The 19,120-nt window shown below is 39.4% G+C and overlaps 2 long non-coding RNA genes across 2 annotated transcripts in view; one reads left to right on the forward strand and one right to left on the reverse strand.

Moving 5' to 3' along the window:
• Positions 1-18,516, reverse strand: part of LOC307181604 — a 113,266-nt gene extending 94,750 nt beyond the window's left edge. The window contains exons 1-2 of the long non-coding RNA XR_013826961.1: positions 18,436-18,516; positions 17,479-17,560 (exon numbers count right to left, since the gene is read on the reverse strand). This is a non-coding gene — a long non-coding RNA (uncharacterized lncRNA). The remainder of the gene's footprint in view (positions 1-17,478; positions 17,561-18,435) is intronic.
• LOC307181605 overlaps positions 18,510-19,120 on the forward strand; it is a 343,554-nt gene continuing 342,943 nt past the window's right edge. The window contains exon 1 of the long non-coding RNA XR_013826962.1: positions 18,510-19,039. This is a non-coding gene — a long non-coding RNA (uncharacterized lncRNA). The remainder of the gene's footprint in view (positions 19,040-19,120) is intronic.

Raw genomic sequence — 19,120 nt, forward strand, 5'->3', positions numbered from 1 at the left:
GGTCCTGTAGTAGCCAAGAATCAAAGCATCTGATCCCTTTTCATAATCACATCGAATCCCTGGGTAGCTATACATTTTACTCCAGAAGGAGGAAATTGTTTATATCTGGCTCTCATTCTCCCTTAGTTTGCATTATAATCAGAAAAATTATGCACTCTTGAGTTGAACCAGCTCACGAAATAACAAATGAGTAATGATACTTGGCTCTTGTTTTCCTTTTTTAATTTTAAAGGACATAATGTGTGTTATCTCAGAGAATGTCAGTTTGCTGATTCAAATTTGGCCATGTGGTTGAATCCAGCTGCCCTTTACAACTCTACTTTTTATATATTTTCAATTTCTTTCACATTCCAAATAGCATAAGTGAATGCATTTTCAAGGCCAGAATTGGGATTCCTGCTTGGATTCTTGCTGAGAACTATTCCAATCTCAGAATGAGTTTCTGCAGGCCATGACCTTTTTCTTCATATACTCCAGAATCTTAAACTGTGGCTTATGGGATCCCTACATATCACCTGCCAAGGAGACGGCCTAGCTGAGAATGAACTCGAATGCATGTATTTTTATCAAGTTTCAAAAATGAGTTCCTAATATTATCCTTTGTCAATCATCTACTTATTATTTATTAGGTTTCTATAGCACCTTTTCTCCAAAGAGCTCAATGTATCTTAAACATGTTACAATGCACTTTAAATAGGTGTTACCAAATTTGGCAGTATATATGGGAAACAGTGCTAAAATTATTAATGCCAACTGTAAATCATTCAAAGAAGAAAAGGAAATTTCAGCATCACTTAAAAATTACATACATATATATATGATATATGTTTGTGTTTTTTTTTCCGGTCCTGTTAGATCTGTCAGAACCTCTTTCCAAAAGAACTGCAGGGTTAACTTTGAAAACAGTGAACGTTACCTATAAATACAGGCACTCAACTGGTATTTGAAATGTTATGCAGTTTTCTTGTTTGCAAAGGTTCTGATGTTTCCTTTGATTTCTAGGAATAGAACAATAGCCATTTCTGTCTAAATGTCAAGTGACAGGCCCAACAGGCCTTGGATGTTTATTAGGTTGGACTTGTAGGGGTTCCCAACTCTTTTGCGGTTGATATGCTCTTTCTTTTCTTTTCTTTTTGCCATTAGTGTTGAAGCAAGACTGAATACAAGGGAGTTGTCATCAATGAGCTCTTGTCCCCTCGATAGCAGAGGGAGGAGAGTGTGAGGGTGAGGGAGGCAATTACTATCTCTTCTCAGAAGAGGGAAATAAACACATTATAATCTTTAAGTCAGAGGCAGGTGATGCCTTCTAATTTAGAGACATTTTCTCTTTCTTTGCCACTCCTTCCCCAAAGTACAACAGTAATAAAAGAAACCCCACAGTCAAAGAACTAACACCGACTTCCTCATCCTAGAAATCCCAAATTGGGGGCTTCAGTTGCATTCTGCCCTGTTCTTTTCTTTCCTCTCCTTTTCACTCAGGTGGATTGCTTTCAGTTGGGGCAGTCTTCATTCCACATGAGCTTTGAAATCATATCCTTGGATCTGTATAGAACGGCAGTAGTTCAAAGTATTAGTAGCAGCCTTTCATAGTAATGCTGCCATTAGATCATTATAACTATTCTAAGGTTCTGCCTGTGAGCATGGCATGAATTTTATATTTGGAAATAAAATCCTCCCGGGATACCACAAAGCTGCACGCCAGCCTTGCCCCTTCTCGCAGGCCGTTAGGATTGGCTGCCCTGCCTCCGTCTTGTGTTACGCAGGAATAAGTCCTGCCGTGTTTGTTTCACATAAGAACCCCTTCAATTTGTTTATAATGATCTGAATGATATTATTAGGTGAACAAAGCCACTCAATGGTGACATTTATTAACCAGTCATATCATCTGTGTTTAAATCTCGTATTACATTTCAGGGAAATTGTGTGAACCTAACTCCAGCATAACTCTTCTTTGGGGACCACTGCTTTGTATTGAGTTTGAAATAAAATAGAAGAACATAGAAAGGAGGTTTTATTTCCAGGAGAGCATTTCACTTAAGAGGTTTAGACTGAGCCAGATTATGTGTAGAGGCCCACAGAAAGGTGGATGTTGGGACTTTTCAACCTAGCACTGGCTATGTGTCTATGCATGAATTACGGGGTATGGTTTGTTTCTAAAGAGGGATATGGGAATTGGAATAAACAGTGCTGGGGAAGTAGAAGAGAGGTGTAATGCAATGGATGGAAGAAAACCATACCTATAAAAATGAAATCTTTGCGTGTGGGCTGGGAGAATGATGGATTTGCTGTGACACCTCCATGAGGAAGAGTGTGCATGTGTGGGATAATGCCCATTGTCTGGGAAGAAGGTATGCAGATATTGGTGACTGCGGTTAGGTATGTGGGTGAATTAAAATGTGGAGAAATTAGAGCATGATTGAAGAATGATAGCCTGTTAATAGGAGAGCAAGGAAGGCTGGCATGTACGTGTATGATTTTGAATGATGATGAAATTACATACTTTAAAAATTTTTTATTGTGTAAAATCCTAAACATTACCCAAGAGTAGAAAGAATACTGTAACAAAGCCTCGTATACTCATCACTCAGCTTCAACAATGAACTCATAGTCAATCGTGTGGCATCTTCACCTCCCTTCTCCCCCCATCACTACTGTGTTAAACACACCATATCTTGGCATCCATAGGTACTTCTGTATGAATCTCTAAAAGATGCAGAATCTTTAAAAAACCATAATGATGGTACCCTTATCATACCTATAAAATTAATAATTTCTTACTATCATCAAATATCCAGTTAGCTTCCAAATTTCTCTGATTGTCTCATATTTTTTTAATGGTTGGTTTGTTCAAATAAGAATTTCAACAAGGTCCCCACATTACATTAGGTTATGTCTCTTAAGAATCTTTTAATCTTTGTTATCTCTGTTTTTTTCTTGTGATTTGTTTACAAAAATGAGTCATTTTCTCTATAAAGCTTCCCACATTTTGGATTTTGTTGATTGCATTTCTTTTTTATTTCCTACGAAATAGTAGTTAGATAAGAGGCTTGATCTGATTCAGGTTTGATTATTTGGCAAGAATACTTCATAGGTGGTATGGCGTACTTCCACCAAGAGGCACATAATGTATGGTTATCTCTATTTTGGGGAATGTTAGCAGCCACTGATGTTTATTTCCTAGATCCATTATTTCGTTAAGGGTTTGCAACATGGGATTTTCTTCATTTATTTGCTGGAGTATGTCTATAGAGAGAAACATTTCCTTAACAACGATTATTTCTCACTAAGGCACAGTTCACACAAGAAAGGCAAAATAAATGCTTGATTGTTTCTCTTTATTTAGGTGCTCTCCTAATATTCCCTAAGATCAGTGAGGTTTGTTTCCTCTAGCACTATTACGAATGCATGGATTTTAACATATTTGACTCATTTCAATCCAGAGCACTTATTACTATTATTATTATTTTTGATGCTCAAGCTGTCCCATCTTTGGCCAGTGGGAGTCTTTCCAAATTGGCTCCCTAGTTCTTTGACACAGTAGCTTTTGAGAACTTTCTTGCCTTTTGGCATAACTGGATGTCCCAGGCTCAACTAACTCCTTTCTTTCTTTCTTTCTTTCTCTTTCTTTCTTTCTCTCTCTCTCTCCCTCCCTCCCTCCCTCCCTCCCTCTCTCTCTCTCTCTTTCTCTCTTTCTCTCTTTCTTTATGGCTGCGTTGGGTCTTCGTTGCTGTGCGTGGGCTTTCTCTAGTTGCGGTGAGTGGGGGCTACTCTTCGTTGTGGTGCCTGGGCTCTAGGCACATGGGCTTCGGTAGTTGTGGCTCGTGGGCTCTAGAGCGCAGGCTCAGTAGTTGTGGCGCACGGGCTTAGTTGCTCTGCGGCATGTGGGATCTTCCCGGACTGGGGCTCGAACCTGTGTCCCCTGCATTGGCAGGCGGATTCTTCACCACTGTGCCACCAGGGAAGTCCCTCCAGGCTCAACTTTTATATTTCCTATACAAGGCCTGGAATCAACCATTTCTTTAGGAAACACAGGTTCCTTTTAGCAGGAAGTGGAAATTAGGGTGGTCATCACTTTTAGTTTGTCGTTTGTCTGTGGAATGGTGTGCATTAGGGCTTGCCAATATTTCTGAAGTACACTGTGTTTGTTCAACTCACATTTGTTCCGTGGTGATATTTACAATTGTATCAGGATGTTTTGTGTTATAGGAAACAGAAAATCTGACCCAAGCAGACATGAAAGGGAATTTTCTTTTCTTCTTCTTTGTTTCTTTTTTTGGAGCTGAAAAGTCCAGAGATAAGACTGGTTCAAGGAGGGAGGCTTTCAGTTTCTTTCTGTCTCATATAGTTTTCTTAAGGTTGGCTCCATCCTAAAACTTGCTCTCCTATTGGTCCTGAGGTGGTGCCATCAGCTCCAGGACTGTATGTTTCCACATTTACACCCAGCAAAAGCCATCTTTGTCTCTTCTTTCCCAGAAATAATCCTGAACTTCATTCTGAATGGAAATAATTAGTTGGGACATGTGCTCAAGGCAGAGACAAAAACTTGCTAGTTGGATGCAAAGTGCTGATTGGTTTAACCTAGATTACATATTCCACTCCTGGAGTTGGAGATGGTAAGAGCTTTTCTAGAACTGCCTGAATCTTCAAAAAGAGATTAGGACTGTTGGAAAGGAAAGAAAGGAAGGGAATAAATGGATGCTGGAAAGGGGCCAACAAATATCCACTATTATTATTATTTTTTTTAAATATAAATTTATTTATTTATTTATGGCTGTGTTGGGTCTTTGTTGCTGCACGCGGGCTTTCTCTAGTTGCAGCGAGCGGGGGCTACTCTTCATTGCCGTGCGCGGGCTTCTCATTGCGGTGGCTCCTCTTGTTGCAGAGCACAGGCTCTAGGCGCGCGGGCTTCAGTAGCGGTGGTACATGGGCTCAGTAGTTGTGGCTTGCGGGCTCTAAAGCGCAGGCTCAGTAGTTGTGGAGCATGGGCTTAGTTGCTCTGTGGCATGTGGGGTCTTCCTGGACCAAGGCCCGAACCCATTTATCCTGCATTGGCAGGTGGATTCTTAACCACTGTGCCTCCAGGGAAGTCCAAATAACCACTATTATAATATAGTATTTTTTCTTTGTATCCATCTATCAATTCAGCTATTCATACTATTCTAGGTACTATTGTAAGCATTAGGGAGGCAAAGTGGAGTAGAGTTTAATAGAGGTAGGCTTATTATCCTTGCAACAACTATGAGAAAATACTATATGGGGTACAGTGAGGTACAAGGGATGAAATAATCATTTCTATTGGGTTGGTCAAAAAGTTCCATAAGATCTTATGGAAAAACCCAAAGGAACTTTTTGGTCAACCCAATATTTGGGCAGAAGTCTTTTCAATTGCAAAGACTTTATGATTCTGTGATTATTTTATGGTAGATTTGTTATATTCCATGGAGCCTACGTTGGAAGGCTCAAACATTAGAACATTATGAAAATAATATTCTTTCTCAATAGTGGATTCATCAAGAAAATTCTTTGACATCTATAGCATGAAGGTAGCAGCAGTGTAAGAACAAATGTCTGGGATTCTTTTCCCATATGGCTGGGATAGAATATTAATGCTCTTCTAGAGATGAAAGAAACTCATGTTGTTAGTGCAAAGCTGTTTGATCTTTCTGAGCTGATTCAGATATCATCAGAATGTTATATATTTGTAATTTAAAAGAAAACAAGATGCCAGATCCAGATTGTTCCTTTGGGCTGACCATTTATTTAAGTGCACTGTTTTGGATTACAATACTAAACTTCTCTACCACATGAATTGCAATAGAGCAGAATTTGGTAAATGACACCTCTTAATCCCATCTAGGCAAGCCTCATTTCAAAGGGCAAAAGATGTCCTTGGTGGAGAAGTCCCACAGCAAAATCTCTGGGTATGAAGGTCACAATGATCAGAAGAACGTCAGTTGAAAAATAAATTTAAAATAGCCTGATCTAACTTTGTATAGAGGTATGACAAGTAGACCATTAACTAATTCAAAATCAAACATACCACCAATGTAACTAAATACCATTATGAAAGGCTCTAATGATGGTTACCTTTTCCATTTTATCAGCTGGTGCGACAGTCTGGTAATAAATTACAATCACAACTTACTCTACAAATAACTACTTTAACTTTTAAACCCATGGCATGTCACCTAATTATTTGTTAATCATCAAAGTGACCCATGCATTCCCTTCTCAATCTACTTTTCATCATTAAAATGGTTGGTACTCAAAATGTTCATTGCAGCTCTATTTACAATAGCCGGAGATGGAAACAACCTAAGTGCCCATCATCGGATGAATGGATAAAGATGTGGCACATATATACAATGCAATATTACTCAGCCATAAAAAGAAATGAAATTGAGCTATTTGTAATGAGGTGGATAGACCTAGAGTCTGTCATACAGAGTGAAGTCAGAAAGAGAAAGACAAATACCATATGCTAACACATATATGTGGAATTTAAGAAAAAAAAATGTCATGAAGAACCTCGGGGTAAGACAGGAATAAAGACACAGACCTACTAGAGAATGGACTTGAGGATATGGGGAGGGGGAAGGGTGAGCTGTGACAAAGTGAGAGAGAGGCATGGACATATATACACTACCAAACGTAAGGTAGATAGCTAGTGGGAAGCAGCCGCATAGCACAGGGAGATCAGCTCGGTGTTTTGTGACCGCCTGGAGGGGTGGGATAGGGAGGGTGGGAGGGAGGGAGATGCAAGAAGGAAGAGATATGGGAACATATGTATAACTGATTCACTTTGTTATAAAGCAGAAACTAACACACCATTGTAAAGCAATTATACCCCAATAAAGATGTTAAAAAAAAAAAAGGTTGGTACTTGTTAACTGACCATATACTGCCTTAGTCTCCCATTATCATTCCCTTTTATGATTTATTAATAATATCTTAGAGACCTACCACATTGTATTGCAGAAGGCTTATTGTGGTCAAGTTTGCCCTGGAAAAATCCCTGGGGGAAAAAACCAAACAAACAAAGCCAACAGTCTTAAACCCAAACCCAACCATCTGTGCTGTTTGATGGGGCGTTCCTGATGTGGAGCATTAGTCCTGGCTGAGAGTTACCACAGAGTACAATTGTTTATGCTGTGCCACTGTGTAGAGCAGACAATACCACACAATCAAAGCCTTCACACTCAAACAGACATCACACTCTGTAATTATATTTGTCTGACAGATTATTATAATTGTACGTGGCAGGTAGTATAAAGCAGCTCCTTTTTACAGCCTAAATAATGTGGCATATTCTGCATACTCTAAATCAACCTTGCAGAAGGTAAATTATGAAAGCTAAATGCACGCTGAGTGTTTTTATTTACTCTTTCAGTTAGCATCTTATGTGGTGCTAGACAGCAAAAGAGCATTACCTTATTTTGCCTGGTAGTATTTCACTTAACACTTTGTTATGCAAAGTTCCTCTCTGGATGACATTTTGGCATACTCCGGGCAGCTCCAGTGATGATTATTTGTAATTCTTTTCCTCACACCCAAACTGACCAAACACCAGATCAGCCTGTGCTAAGTCAAAATGAGGATAAAATGCATTTCTTAAAAATTTTTAAAAAATTAATTACAAACTTAGTTCTATGGCTTTTTTAACAATGAGAATAAAAACAACTTGGGGAAACAGCCATCCAGTTGTTTGCAGAATTTAAAGACTTTGTGATGGTCTTCTAGACAAAGAGACATGTCTTATGGTAGAAGCTTTTAGTGCTTGCAATGTCTGATTGGGAGATATCCAAGTAAATGGGAGGATTACAGTTCTCTACCACCTTGCAGTTAGATGGGACCTTGTTGACTTGTTTTTGCAGTTGGTTGTAGGTGGAAGTGGTGTATATCATTTCCTTTACCAATATGTACTTAGCAATGTGAGACACTCCAGGGCCCTCTTATTCTGCTGGCAACAGAGGAGTCTGCATGTTCCAGAAGGAGCAGATATTAGAAGGTAGCATCTCTGTCAGCCCCAATCCCTGAGTAGCTGAAGCTGAGCTCCTGCAAGCTGGGGTTTTCATTTGTTACTTTAGCATAATTTAGCCTATCCTGACTGATATATGACCCTTCAGTACTCGATTTGTCTAAATTGGTCACATTTTACACTAGATTTGTGATGTTATATCAAGTTGTCATAGTTTCTACACTATGATTCTGTTCCAAAAATATACATGATAAAACCATAAAAGTTATTACACATTGAGTGTGTGACAAATGCTGTCACTGTATAATTTTTACATACAGTATGCCTAATCCTCATAAAAATTTACAAAATGAGATCACTTAGATTAAAGCAGGTAACTGATTTCTAAAGTCCATGCAGGAGTAGTGTTCAAAATCAGTCCTGTCTAGCTCCAATATCTAGCTAGATTGTTCCATTTCACTATACTGGTTCATGTTTTTATTTCCCGAAATAGTGAAATGAGTTAAAAAATAAAAGTATAAAAAGTAAATACGAAAAGTAAAGATATTTATATTTCCCAACATTTTATAGCATTCTATTTACTTACTGCCTGGATTGATGTGTGGGGTTAGATGTGGCATAAGGCTAATCTTAAAAAGCATTGTCTTCAGACACTGTTATTCCAGGAAGAAGACACGAAACATACATAAATGCATTCAAGTAAAATGGCTGATATTTTAAATGATCAATCCAACTTTTGAATTTTGACACATTTGTCTATGAACTTCTTGGATGTACTCTTAGGACTGAAGTCAATTTCAGTCCTATCTCACAGGACTGTTGTGAGTATTAAATATGTCAATATATTTAGAGCAGAAATAACATGCAGTAAGGCTTGGGCTAGGGCTGAGACTAGGGTGAGGCCAGAGAGGCACCTACAGTGTGAAATTTAAGGAGGTGCTTACAAAACCCTGAGAGTGCCTTCTTTTTTTTTTTTTTAACATCTTTATTGGAGTATAGCTGCTTTACAATGTTATGTTAGTTTCTGCTATATAACAAAGTGAATCGGCTGTATATCCCCATATCCAGCTGTATATCCCCATACCCCCATATATATACATATATCCCCATATCCCCTCCCTCTTGCGTTTCCCTCCCACCCTCCCTATCCCACTCCTCTAGGTGGTCACAAAGCACCGAGCTGATCTCCCTATGCTATGCGGTTGCTTCCCACTAGCTATCTATTTTACATTTGGTAGTGTATATATGTCCATGCGCTCTCTCACTTCGTCCCAGCTTACACTTCCCCTTCCCCGTATCCTCAAGTCCATTCTCTACATTTGCGTCTTTATTCTTGTCCTGCCCCTAGGTTCGTCAGAACCACTTTTTTTTTTTTTTTTTTTTAGATTCCATATATATATGTTACCATATGGTATTTGTTTTTCTCTCTCTGACTTACTTCACTCTGTATGACAGACTCTAGGTCCATTCACCTCACCACAAATAACTCAATTTCGTTTCTTTTTATGGCTGAGTAATATTCCATTGTATATATGTGCCACATCTTTATCCATTCATCTGTCGATGGACACTTACGTTGCTTCCATGTCCTGCCTATTGTAAATAGAGCTGCAATGAACATATTGGTACATGACTCTTTTTGAATTATGGTTTTCTCAGGGTATATGCCCAGTAGTGGGATTGCTGGGTCATATGGTAGTTCTATTTTTAGTTTTTTAAGGAACCTCCATAGTGTTCTCCATAGTGGCTGTATCAATTTACATTCCCATGAACAGTGCAAGAGGGTTCCCTTTTCTCCACACCCTCTCCAGCATATATTGTTTGTAGATTTTTTGATGGTGGCCATTCTGACCGGTGTGAGGTGACACCTCATTGTAGTTTTGATTTGCATTTCTCTAATGATTAGTGATGTTGAGTATCCTTTCATGTGTTTGTTGGCAATCCGTAAATCTTCTTTGGAGAAATGTCTATTTAGTTCTTCTGCCCATTTTTGGATTGGGTTGTTTGTCTTTTTTGATATTGAGCTGCATGAGCTGTCTGTACATTTTGGAGATTAATCCTTTGTCAGTTGCTTTGTTTGCAAATATCTTCTCCCATTCTGAGGAATCTTGTTCCCCAGGTGCCTCTCCTGTCCTACTCTAGTACTGATCCTAGGTTGAGCTATTATTAATTCATTCATTTATGTATACTTTACTGTGGAAAGGCATAAGGAGGGTTTTGGTATGCACACAAAAATAGGGATATTTAGAGTTCCTACCCTATGAGTTTTCGTGAGGATCACGTGAGATAATTCACTAGCATGTAGTAAACATCAAATAAATGTGAGATTTAAAAACAGAAGGTGATGGACTAGGTAACCTCTAATGTTGCCTCCCACTCTAAAAAAATCTGTATTTAGACCTAGCCAGTTAAAATGTTGTAATTACTGATAGCTGCCTTGAAGAAGGGTGGCACTAACATTTAGCAGTGTGACTCTGTGGGGGTGGGATCATTATAGAGTGGAGAAAAAACATGTTCTCAGTCTTTAGGGGCTCACAACCAGGCTGAAAAAAGGCAGGTGAATAAGTAAAACATATTCTCATACATATGTAACAACACTATCTATATCCAAATACACTTTCCATGGGGAATGGCATGCTGTTGAGATGGAACGCTTTGGAAAGCTGCTTTTCATTCTAATCAGTCAGGAATGATTTTGAGAAGGTGGCCAGCTTTGAGTTCTTTGAAGCATTTGCTGGGAGAGGGCCATTGTTTAGTCTAATGGGAGTTTGGAAGGGTGTTTGAAGGCTGGGAGATAGGATGGGTAGAATCATAGGTTTAGAGCTGAATCAATGAAGAACTGAGAAGGTGAAGGTAGATATATTAAAAAGTGAAATGATGGGATAAAGGAACACAGTTTAGCATGAGGATATGCAAGAGAGGTACTGGATGATCATGATGGACATGCCCTAGAACTTCATGCGGAGGTGGTGAGACTCTTAAAGATTGTTAATGTAACTGCTCATTTGCCCATCTCATTTATCAAGGTGAGCCTCTTGGCCTAACTTATATCTATTAGCTGTTATCTAAGGGCCCAAAGAAATATAGAACTGCTGAAAATCCTTGAGATTTGGCCCAGATTGCTACAGACTATACTTCTGTCAAGAGAGATTTGTTAGAATTTCTCGTTATTAATTAATTGGTCAACGAGCTGAAAAAGGTCCACATGCCACTCAAAAGTAGAGTTACATCTTTATATAACATAAATTAAGTGCTGCTTCTGATATTTGAGGAAAATGTAGGAAAAACATAAACATTCCCTGGTGGCTTTGGCTTTGAAATAAAGACATACCCAGCGTGGATGCTTAAATATTTCTGCCATGGCATATGGCATAGTGCAAGTTATACAACAGGTACTCAATAAATATCTGTTGAATGAGTCAATCAATAAATGAGAATTGTCTTTGGATGAAGCCGAAGTTATCGTGCAGTGTTTCTTAAGTGTGTATATTATTTCATATCTTTATTGTAAGGATGATGTTGCAGAAACAAATTACATGAAGTGCACATTATAGAATTACAGAAGTAAAATGTTAATTGATGTAGATGCAATTATTTTGAGGGGTTTTATTTCGAGGTAAAAGGTGTGTGTGTGTGTGTGTGTGTGTGTGTGTGTGTGTGTGTGTGTAATATAGCCTTAAAATTAAATGGAAGTTCAGCAGGCTGTCAGTCAAAGATGCCTCATTTCTCCTTCCTGTAGTCTTTGCAGCAGGCCAGCTTGGGCTTCTTTGTAGGGTGATCTTGAGATTCCCAACAGCAAGAGAGGGTAAGCCCTAATGTGCAAGCACTTTTCAAGCCTCTGCTTATATTATATTTTTTAATATCTCATTGGCCAAAGAAAGTCATATGGCCAAATCTAGATTTGAGGGGAAAAAAAATAAACTCCACCTCTTGATGAGAAACATAGCAAAGTCACATTGCAAGAGATGGGAGGGATTACCAGAGCCATCTTTGCTGACAGTCTGCCACACTTAACTACCTCAATAAACTGGTATGTCAAGTAATGGTTGATGAAGTGAAGTTTATGAAGCTTTTACACCTTTTAAATATAAACTAGTGCAAATGCAAGTTTATCTTCCAAATAAAAACCCTTCCACTGACTTATATCTCCAACTAGTTTTTTTTTGTTGTTATATATTGGTGGATTTATATACAATGTGATGGGAATTGTCATAATTTTGGATAGACTCGTGGAATTTTGTAGTCCTTGCTAATGTCATCTTCCATGAAAAACTTGGAAGAAAAAAAAAGTACAATAGCTCTAGAGATCTGGGAAAAATTAGGTAAGGGGGACAGATGATAGTCTTTTGTTTCACTGCTTTTTTTGTGGGGGGGAGTGGATAATATATTGTGGTAAAGATATAGGACCTTTCTGTCCAGGTCCCAATCTTGGCTCTGCCATTTTTGAGTTGTTTACCTTGGGAAACTAAATTAATTTGTCTTTCCATAAAAAAAAATTAAATGGAATAGAAAAGTCTGAGTTGCTAAATTCACAAAAGTCAGAGGCTTTAAGAGTTGCAAAATGTCTTATGAGGAGTCCAGATAGACAGGCTTAGGTATTCAAAAAGAATTTGCTATAAATTCATCAACATCATAATTGGGCTGTGGGGACAACCTAAATGGCCAACCATGGGCAACACAGTGTTTCTCAATGGAATATTATACAGCTATTAAAGGGTTCTTGTAGTTGGAGAATATGTGAACACAGGGAAAGATGTTAACAAGACACTAAGTGAAAGAAAGAAACTTAAAAATCAGTGTGTGCCAGATTAACTCATTCAAACACGCACAGAAGAAGCCTGGAATAATGAGATCTAAAATCAATACCAAAATCATTTCAGAGAGATATAATCACTGATATTTTTTTCTCTCATGCTTGTGTGTATTTTTGAATTGTTTTTACAATGGGCCCAGAATTTTAAAAATTGTATTCAATTGTTTCTTAAAATAAAGAAGAGGTCCAAAAGGACCTGCTAAAATTGGAGACATACCCTCTTTTTATTTCCATGTTGAACTCAATGTCAACCTTCAAGTGCCTCTGTACCAATGATTCGTCCTCCTGCTTGTGCATGGATTTAATATCTCCTGCTATTTTAATACAGACCACATCCTACTCAGCCCTGAATTCTACTTCATAAAATAGATTTATGAACTAGATATGACCCATGCTTTTTGGTACATGAGCATAGTTTTGGTTACCATGAATATTCATGAATATAGCTCATAGTAGCCCCACTCTGCTCCACAGCCTTCACTACAACAAGGGCAGTTTCTGGAATAATAAGGTCATAAGGTATGTGAGGACAGTACCTTTGTTGATGGATGGAATAAAAGACAGCAAGGTCAGAGAGAAGACTATTATAAGGGACCGTTTCAGAACTGACCGGGCCTGTAGAAAGGTCATATTAGGCTGCTTAGCGTTTTAAAGAAAATGATTTGTTTGCTTAATATGGTGTAAGTACCACTGTCAACACATATAGCGTCTTAACATTATGAGCTTATTAAAATAGTAAATCTGTGGAGAACATTCAAATCTTCACACAATTATACTTGAACCTAATGTTCAAGTGAAAACAGGCGATGGTAATAACATCGTACGACACTGGAGACAACTTCTCAGCCTGCAGGTACAAAAAATTGTTACTTATTGCCCGAGCTTTGTGCCAGCTCCTTTTAATCTGTCTGCTTGCTGTTTTTCATTCAAATTATAACACCTTTTCCTGCAAGATAAATTAACAGTTTTTTTTTTTTTTTTCTTCTAGTTTTAAGTTTAGATCCTTCAAAAAGCTTAACGTAAAGTAGAGTCATTAGGCTTTGGTAAGAGGCCAAATTTAGGCAGAGCAGATACAAAAATACTTAGTGTAAAATAAAAATTCAAATATGGGATGCATGCATGGAGCTGACTGACTGCTGTATTTAAGAGGGCCTGCAGGTTTGTTTTAATTTTTTCCTGCATTCATGAATCCTTGTTTTTATTGTTTTGCTGTCCCTTCTCTTACTGTGGTGGCTTTGTGTTTGGCTTTCATTTCCCTTTCCTGGTCCTTTTTTAAAGAAGAAATTAATTTTTTTCTTATCACTCATTAGACGTTTTTTGAAAGGTGAAAAGTATTCTCTATTCTTGAGTAACATTAATTTATCTAAGGCTGAGTTATATTTTCTTGACTTTGAAGCGGTATAGGTGAGCATCTTGGTTTGGAGGTACAAAACGGAGACCATGAAAGAAGAAAGTTGGTGAATAATAACTTTCTGGAGCCCAAAGCCTTCCATTTCAGAGGCATAAAGGCCCGCACAGCCGTGACTTTCAAACAGGCATTGTCTTTAAAATGTGTACAGGTAGGGAGGTAGTTGGGAGGCAGATGATATCCCAGGTGGAGGACATTTCAGTTCTCTTCCTGACAGTTTAGTTGGATATGCTGTTATTCTCCCAAGGTTCTAAGGGATCCATATGTGAATCGACATCTATTATTAAATATCACTATGTGCAGTCACTTAGGATACGTATATAAAAGAGGATATGTATATAAAAGCAAGATGAACAGTACTGCTTTCAAAGTGTTTCTAATCCAGATGTGTTAATACCATACCATCATATAAGACTTTGCAGATTTATTAATCTGATCCTTACAATAATCCTAAAATGTAGGAATGGCAGATACAATGATTTTTAATTTATAGATGATAAAATTGGGTCTCATAGAGGGTAAGGATCACACAACTAGTAAGCAGCAAAGCTGGGACCCAATGTCAAATCACTTGATTTTGAGTCCAGCCAACTTAATGGTTCTCACCTCAGATGACATGGGAATTACAATTGCAGAGGTAATATTTTTGATTGCTCATTGCAGGTGCCTTCATAGATTTTGGCATGCGATCAGAGGATTTAGATAAATACTCTCTCCTCTACACGTATTAGACTATGAAGGGGGGCAAAGTGAGGTAGGTGGGAGGGCACTCCTAAATATAAACATTTAAATATACATATGCATTTATTTTCAGATGTTTTTGATATTCCTGCTTTACACAACCGAACCCACCCATTAAGAAGCACTGAGGTAAATATCTGCACGAGAAAAGATAAGTCAGGGTACAAGAAGGGTCACTTGGGTAACAAACAGGGGGTTGCATTCCATCCCACCTGCCTCCTATTTGAAAGGTTGTCTTTATATCCCCGCAATACCTGGTACAGGACCTTGTTTTATTAGCTACTAAACAAATTCTGGGCAAACTGAATACAGGTCTTGATGTTCCCTTGGAATCTGGCATGATCAGGCCCAGGCCCTAAATTAGTTCCCTTGAGTTGGGGACTTGCTCCAATCACTTGGGATTTTTCTCTAATCTGTAACAGTTACACTAATCGGATTTAAAACTGACTGAACACTTTTATTATAGCCTGCCAGAGGTATGCATTAAAATTTAACACTGTTTCCTCTTTGAACAGAAAGAAAGTACTTATGGTGTGATTATATAGGATTAGAATTTTTCATTAAAAAGGGTTTTAAACACTTCGGCAAGTAAAAGGCAGAATCCTATTTAATGAGTTTTTAACGGTAGCGAAAGTAAGCAAAGTTTAAACAGAACTGTTTTCTCTTCCCTTACATAAAGTTCCCCTTTCACTGCAATGTACCATGCACGCATGAATCATGGCTTTATGACTTGTAAAGGATTGCTATTTGCACAGAGCAACAGAAGACAAAGCCTGTTATAAAACGATGGAGAGTTTATACAGAAATCTAAAGAGCAGATCAGAATGCTTCACAGCCTTGAGTTTGGAGAATATCTGAATTATAACTATAAAGTGATTTTATAGACTCCACACTTTGAACTGTGGGAGGTATTTGATGGTCTGTGATCATCTTAAGAGGCTTATAGCCTGGATTCCTAAAGAAAGTTCAAGGTCCAGGAATTTGAAGGCAGTTATTGATGTTTGGAGTGCTCCATCTGTGTGGCGCACAGCGGTGAATAGGTGCCTGGGGCCTTCCCTGTGGGGCATGGTTCTTATGGAGGTTGGCAGATGTGGTGTCATTCAATACTGCCAGTTGCCACATGCAAACGCAGAAGCCACATAATACAAAGCCCAGGCTTCTGGAAACAGGAAATCTAGCCAAAATATTTAACCAAGTAACTTTATCACTGCCTTTGAAATGTCTATGGTATGCATTTTAGTCAGGTTCAGGAGCACACGTATCTCAAATAAAGAACTTGGGCTGAAATAAACCTACCTCAGATCTGTTTACCCAGTAAGATCTAAAGATTCCCTTTTCCAAGCATTTCTGAAATAGGAGTTGCTGGAATTGGAGCAAGGCAGCTCAGTGGCAACAGTTTAAGTTTTCTCTGATGTGAACTTTGATAGGAACAGAGTGGCTGTTGGAAATGTTGTGTGTACAGTCTCATTTATGGCTAATTAGAAGTATTTTTGTGACTGGATACGGGGAAATGGGTCATGGGTGTCAGCACACTGCATCGCACAATTAATAAGAATTGGCCCTAAAGCCACATGTATCATACTTGGAAGCAAACTCTGATGAAGACACAGTTTCAGAATTGTTGTGTATACCTTCTCATTTATAACTAATTGAAAGTATTTTTTATCAGTATCTAGGAAGTGTGACACAAATGTCAGCAAAATGTACTATACTAACAGTTGCATCTCAATTAAGAAAAAAATAGATCACCAACACGAACTTGCATGCTTCTTGAAAAAGTGAAGTGACCAGGAAGCTGGGAAGGCCAGGATGAACACCTGGGAAGAAGGCAAAGTTTGCCAGGCCCACCCTGTCCCACCAGCATCCAAGTGGAACCTCTGGGGCTATTTTTTCTCTTTCCTTTTTCTTCTTTCTTTGTCTTTGTTCTCCTCTTCCTTCCTCTCTCTCTCCCTCCTTTTTCCTTCCTCTCTCCTATTTTTTCCTTTCTTCCTAGAAGCAGAAGCTGCCTTAGCTGCAGGAGTGGAGTGGCTGTGTGTAAATGGTCACCCAGCCATGATGACAGTGAAGCATATGTCCTCTCCCTGCCTAACTAAAGGCTGTAGCACCTAAGATCTCAGCTATTTTTCTATTACTATAATCAATTATAAAGAAATGATAATAGCCAAACTCTATATAGCATTTACTATGTGCCAGGTACCATTCTGAAAGCTTGCCCTATATTTCCCATTTAATTTTCTTAGCCCAGTGAATCAGGTACTATATTATCATTATCTCCATTTTACAGATGAGGAAACTGAGGCTCAAAGAAATGAAATAACCTGCCCAAGATCACACAATAAGTGACAGAGCCAAGATTTGAATACAGTTGTCTGGCTCCAGAGTATGTACTCTTAACCAATATGACAAACAGCCTCTTCATTTTTTGTTTTTTTTTTTTTTGATGTTTACTGCTTTAATGTTTTTCTGATTATATAATTAATCTATGTTTACTGTAAAATTTAAAACAAGAAAAGTGTGAGGAAGAAAGTAAAACCCTACCTGAAATCCCATATCCCAGCAGGTTGGTGATTGTCCTCCTTTCATCTGTCATAGGCACATACTCATATTTGTATGGTTTTACCTGAATGGAATAATAACATTATGTTATACATGTGGTTTTTTTGGGTTTTTTTTTGTTTTTTTGGCGGTACGCGGGCCTCTCACTGCCGCGGCCCCTCCCACCGCGGAGCACAGGCTCCAGACGCGCAGGCTCAGCGGCCATGGCTCACGGGCCCAGCCGCTCCGCGGCACGTGGGATCCTCCCGGATCAGGGCATGAACCTGGGTCCCCTGCATCGGCAGGCGGACTCTCAACCACTGCGCCACCAGGTAAGCCCTACATGTGGTTTTTTAAATGAGGACCCCTTTTTCCTGTTTCACTAACCTCCTCCCTTCCATTCCCATACCCCCAACTGTTTAACAAACTAGTATGTATCTTTTTTAAAGTTTACATGTGTAACTAAAAAATAAATGCTTATATATATACATTTTCAAATAAGTATTTTTACTATAGATATAAGGATTTGGGGGAGGCTACTTTTTGTGTTATTTCATATTATATAACTGCTCTACATCTTGTTTTTCTTAAACAATATGTCATGGAAATTTCTCACATTAACTGGATTCACTTACCTCACTCTTTTTAATGGTTGCATACGATTTCACTGTATGGTCTCTCCATTAACAAAATTTCACTGTATGGTCTCTCCAACAACAACATTCTGCCTAGTTAATATCTTCCTTCTATAGATAGTGTTTTAGCCTGGTGTTCCTTCTAAAGCAAAGCCTGAGACAAGGCTTTGCACATGTGTAACTCATTAGGGAAGGGATCCAGGGATGAGGAGGGAAAGACTGAGGAAAGGGAAACCGAGAAGGCAGGGAAGTCAATGCAAACGTGCTTCCCTGAGTTGGTGGCTGCTGTGGACTTTATCTGGGGGCCTTGTCTGAGGGGCCTTACCGAGCGCGCCTTGGAAATCCTGGGCTTTTATCCTCTGGCCCACATCCCGCGAGGCCGACATTCCTCCTCCGGGCAAACCGCTACGGCGTTAGCACGCTGCGTAAGCGTGCGCGTGCGCAGGAGCGCCTTGCAGACCCGCGGTCCGAGCGGCTTGCAGGCGTGGTCCCCGCTCCGCCCGTGCTGGGCTGGTCGCTGCCCCAGGGGCTGGAGTAAAAAGTGAACTGAGGGCTTCCCTGGTGGCGCAGTGGTTGAGAGTCTGCCTGCCGATGCAGGGAACACGGGTTCGAGCCCCGGTCTGGGAAGATCCCACATGCCGCGGGGCGGCTGGGCCCGTGAGCCATGGCCGCTGAGCCTGCGCGTCCGGAGCCTGTGCTCCGCAACGGGAGCGGCCACAGCGGTGAGAGGCCCGCGTACCACAAAAAAAAAAAAAAAAAAAAAGTGAACTGAGAAAATGAGGCTTATGATACAGGAAGTAACACCTCCTTTCCTCATCCCGGGGATCCCCGGCTTTCATGCAAGGGACAAACTCTTACCCTGTGTTGTGACAATGTTGAAGATAATAGTGTATTTCGTCTTCCTACCAACTTGACAACAGTCACACAAGGTAGGTGTTTTACATAGGGGACAAGGGGGGCCCAGAGAGGTGACGAGGGAGAGACCACCTGTACCGTGTTCTCTTTGTGTT

Source organism: Stenella coeruleoalba, assembly GCF_951394435.1.
Source record: "Stenella coeruleoalba genome assembly, chromosome: 2".
In the NCBI taxonomy this organism is placed as follows: Eukaryota; Metazoa; Chordata; class Mammalia; order Artiodactyla; family Delphinidae; genus Stenella; species Stenella coeruleoalba.